Here is a 4946-nt window from a genome sequence, read left to right as displayed (position 1 = left end):
CCCTCCTTGTGCCCTGCCTGCTCTGTTCCTCCATCCCCTTGCATGCGCCATGCTGTGTAGCCCCTGTCTTGCCGCTCCCTGCCATGCATGCTGCCTGCCACGCCTTGCCCCTGCAGAAGATCGCCCCGACCTTTTCCCCCTGCGCACATCCCCGTGATGCCCAGCAGCACCGGTTCCAGGAGCTCACCGTGACGCAGTGCACCGTCTTCTCCGTCCCGGACAAAATCCGGCCACCACGACACCTCTCTGCAATGGGTGAGCACCAGAACGAGTTCGTCTCATCCTCCTCTCTCTTTTCCCCTCCTCCCCATAGCCTCCCAACCCCAAAACACCAGCGACGGGAACCACCAGAAACCTGTACGCCATGGCCTTGAGATCCACAAGCTTTTGCATGAAATCCCCTAGAGAAGCCTATAATCTTTTACTTAATTCATGTGTCTTGTAAATTTTATCAATAACCCCCTAGATCTATTAGGTCTTTCAAGCCTAGGCCCATCCCTAATTTTTTTCAGATCCAACCCTAACCTTTGCTGAATTTGCGAGCACTATTTTCACTATACCACAGCCCCAATACACCAACTGATGGTCCGTCGGTAAAAGCCGTTGTACCGACAGACCATCAGTCGGTATAGATGTGTGCCAACGCCACACATCTGTCGTTGTAAGTGGCGTCGGTATAAGTTTTGCCGACAGACGCACTTTTACCGACTGATCGTCCGACGCTCTACTTTGTGTGAATTTTAAAAAAATACTGATGTACAAATGCCACATTGAACTTCAATGATTCATTCATCATAAAAATTTCATTTATAAAATACACAACTTAAAGGTACATCTTCCTCACAAATTATCGTTTAGTGCAACAAACATACCAACTAATAACATATTTGACTGCTGTTTACAATAGCTCATAAAGATGAGCTTGCCTTCTATATTTCATCTAGAGGAACAGGATTAGCTCAAAACCATAGCTCATAGTGTTTGGTGCTACTGCTGGAATGGTGAAGACTTCAATTCACTTTAAATAACAAAATGATAACTCCTAACTGATCTCATCTACTAGCTTCTGCGGAGAGCTGTGCCACTTCCAAGGAACTTAGCCCATTCGCCTTGCCCATATCTCCCATCCCCTCTTCCAGACAAACCAGTTCTGCAGAGCTGTGCCACTCTACTAACCATGAGAACAAACATGGTAGCTCTGTTGTTCATTGGGGAAACCATATAAGGATATAAAATGAAAAAAAACTATGAAGAACTGCAAGCATCAGAAAATTAATTGTAATCAGTGAAACATAGCTATAGTTTCTAAAGGCAACAGATTCTAGCTCATAAGAGTTTCTGAATTTCATATCATTTAGATTGTAATAAACTGAGTCATTGTATTCTCGGTCATATATCTTTCATCAATAAGAAGATATTGAACTCTATTTGAATTAAACAAAACAATACAAATTGCTCCGACAGTGAGCACATTTCCTAAAATTTCACCCTTTTGTGCATGCCGATTTTATTTTTTAGTCCTTTAGGCACAGATCCACTACTTCACGAGAAATTTCAGTTCGATAGAATGACAAAAAGAAAGGAATACCAGTAGATACTTCCTACATGGTTAATCAAATACATTGAGATGAAAAGGAAATGTTCAACCTGTGCCTGAGAAAAAAAATCCATTTGGAGGGAACACTATGGAAACAATTGATGCACATAATCCGTAGCGTTCTCATATACATGAGAAGGGAACATGAGAAGGGAGGAGGGATGGGGACAATACCTCAGCAATGGTGGATCTGTGAACGAAAATTAACAATAAAGTGACAATTTGTCAAGGAGGTGCAAAAATAAGTCACCAACCATGAACACACCTGAACTTTCTATTCCATACTGTTGCAAAATTTCAGCTCAGCATGATTGGTAACATGTATGCACCCTTCACTTATAAATGATACAGAACCACATGTAGTTTTCATTTTTGAAAATCCATATGTAATAACCTGATGGGATCGATGGTACAGAACCACCTTAATTACCTATGTCACTGAAATTGTGAGTCAATAAGTAGCTAATGGGATTCTGATTGAAGAACTGGAAATTAGCATAACAAAGCACGAGCATTTTTCAGATCTACTTATTGAATAAATTCCCTTCTAATGATAAGGGATAAGTTGGAGAAAGACTCGGAACAATGCCAAGTTTAGAAATCTAGAACACATCAACTCAGATCTAGTTCACTTGTACTAGGAGCAGCCCACGAGCAAAGACCACATACCCTAAAATAAGCAGATGAATATACTCTAAAATAAGCAGGCAAGAACGGAGGCGGCATTGCGTTGCAGGCTTGTTGGGAATTCCTTCACCGCAGACACCCCAAACCGTGTGCGCCCCTGGCTAGATTATCCAACCAATCAACATCAGCCCAAATGAGATGGGATGCCTGGTGCAGAAAGGAACTAAATCAAGGTCACCTGTGTTTAGTCGGGGAGGTGGACAACGCACGAGCTTGTTCTTGCCGCCGACGAGGGAGGATGCACATGCACGCAGGATCTGGGTGGAGGGCGCGGGCAAGATTAAGGTCGAGAAGCAGCAGGATCTCGGGGGGGGGGGGGGGCGGGGGTGAGTACTGGGTGAGGACGCGGTGCAGCAATTTTGGAGAGAGCGAGCAAGCGCAGTGGAGGATTTGGGAGAGGCCGCGACGATTTGGACGGAGAGCAGTTGGAGCGGCGGCCGGGAATATTGAAGACCGATAGCTAGGGTTTGTTCTCTTGTTTTTCTGATTGAGACCACAGCTTCATAAGTGGGCCGTGCTGGGGCAAAGTTTTGCTCGCAAGTGGGCTGTGGTTGAGCGCAGAGAAAGAAAAAAAGGGTCTGGTCTGTATACGCCGACGGACAATTGGACCCAACTATATACCGACTGATATACAGTTAGAGTAACCTGATATACCAACTGAAGGTCCGCGGGAGATCTATACCGACTAACAGTTCGACAGTGATTTTATACTTTTAGCGACCCACATCTATTGGTATTTTGGTGTTGTGGTATAGTGTTTCTGTGTCTTGTAAAACCCAGCAGCTAACCCTCGTAGTCTACGTTTAATCGCGACTAGATCCCTGCAGCTTGTTTCTTGTGTAGAATCGCCGTTTTAGATCCATTTCGATCCATTCTTACTGCGTTAGATTTGTTTTAGCGTAAGCTATCGTGTTGCAGCGTCGTTGTGTCATAGTTCTTGTTTTAAAAATAAATATAAATTTGCGTCGTTGTGTCATAGCTCTTACCAGAACCAGGGGAGGAACATCCTCGGGGTGAGGTCGGCCAGCCTGCCTCAGGCTAGCTGGCCTGGGGTTGGCACCTCTGGCCCGCCGGTGGTGGTACCGAGAATGCGGCGATCTCCAATGGCTCAATGATCCTGACGCTACTAGATGATGCACGGCTCTAGATGGACTTGGAAGGGGCTTTTGGAGTGGTGGTCACCATGGCACCAGACTTGGGAGTCTTTGGGGAAGATTGCAATGCCATGGGTGTGATCTCAGTGGAGGAGAGGATGGACAAGAAGGAGAATTGATGGAAGGCCTTGAATGATCAAGGTGGAGGGGCCTCTTGGCTTAAATTGACGGTTTCGGCCTGAAAACCTGGAGGTTAGGACGTAAGTAACGATTTGAACATTGCACGTTCGGATGAGCACGAGGGGGCTTGTGAGAGGCCGGCCGGCCCCACCTTGTCAGGTGTGGGCTCCGGTCTTCTGGAACATTTGTCCAGAGCCTTTCCTCTTTTAGAAAAAATGGTGTTTTGGGGCTAGAAAAGGGAAAGAAATCTAGCCTAAGATATGGCACGTTTAAGGTACGGCGATGACCGTAGATGCATACTCTAGCTCGGCTAACTTGTAGACATCTACTTCTTCAAGTTCCGGTATCTCGAGCTTGAGGAATATTTTCAATCTTTGGTCATTGGCCTTGAAAACATTCCCGTTATCATCCTGGAGGGTTATAGTGTCGTGGTCGGTGGCATTGAGCACTAAGAAAGGCCCTTCCCACTTACTTCTAAGCTTACCATGACCAAACAAATGAATGTGAGAGTTGAAAAGGAGTATCTTATCTCCTGCCTTGAATTGCTTGATCTTGATTCGCTTGTGATGCCATCTTTTTGTGCACTCCTTGTAGAGCTTGGAGCTGTGGTAGGCCTTCTTCCTCCATTCATCCAATTTAGCTAGTTGGATTTGTCTTTTAACTCCAGCTGATTGGAGGTCCATATTCCACCTCTTGATAGCCCAATGGGATTTGAATTCAAGTTCAACTAGCAGATGACAAGTTTTACCATAAACCAGTTGGTATGGTGTCATTCCTATCAGCATCTTGAAAGTTGTCCGATAAGCCCAGAGTGCCTCAGGTAACTTGCTCTTCCAACCCTTCCCTATGGCATTCACTGTCTTTTGTAGAATGTCTTGATTTGCTTGTTTGACGTTTCTGCTTGGCCACTTGTTTGAGGATGGTATGGTGTGGCAACCCGATGATCTACTCCCAACTTGCTGAGACACTTCCTAAATGTTCTGTCGATGAAGTGTGAGCCTCCATCGCTGATCACAACCCTCGGAACTCCGAAGCGAGTAAATATGATTTCCTGAAACATTTTTTTCGAACTCTTTGAGTCGACCGCAGCGCAGGGGAGTGCTTCAACCCATTTTGACACGTGGGTCATAGCCACCAGGAAGTACTCGCATTGCTCTGACATAGGGAAGGGACCCATGAAGTTGACTCCCCATACATCAAAAATCTCCACTTGAGGGTTCCTCTTCAGTGGCATAGCATCTCGGGAATTTATGTTCCCGTGCTTCTGACATTTTGGGCATCACCGCACAAATTCCTTAGCGTCTCTATACATGTTTGGCCAAAAGAATCCACTTTGCCAGACTTTTGCATGGGTGCGGAATGCTCCGTAATGTCCTCCATAGGGCGAA

At 45.5% G+C, this 4946-nt stretch overlaps 1 long non-coding RNA gene across 1 annotated transcript; it reads right to left on the bottom strand.

The window, feature by feature from the left end:
• Positions 1–770: 770 nt before the first annotated feature.
• LOC120686427 lies at positions 771–2605 on the bottom strand. Its single transcript, XR_005680173.1, has 2 exons — positions 2463–2605; positions 771–2385 (listed from the first exon to the last, which is right to left on the bottom strand). It is a non-coding gene; the product is annotated as an uncharacterized LOC120686427 (long non-coding RNA).
• Positions 2606–4946: the final 2341 nt, after the last annotated feature.

Source organism: Panicum virgatum, chromosome 8N, assembly GCF_016808335.1.
Source record: "Panicum virgatum strain AP13 chromosome 8N, P.virgatum_v5, whole genome shotgun sequence".
Taxonomy (NCBI): domain Eukaryota; kingdom Viridiplantae; phylum Streptophyta; class Magnoliopsida; order Poales; family Poaceae; genus Panicum; species Panicum virgatum.
This window is presented reverse-complemented; position numbering and strand designations above follow the sequence as displayed.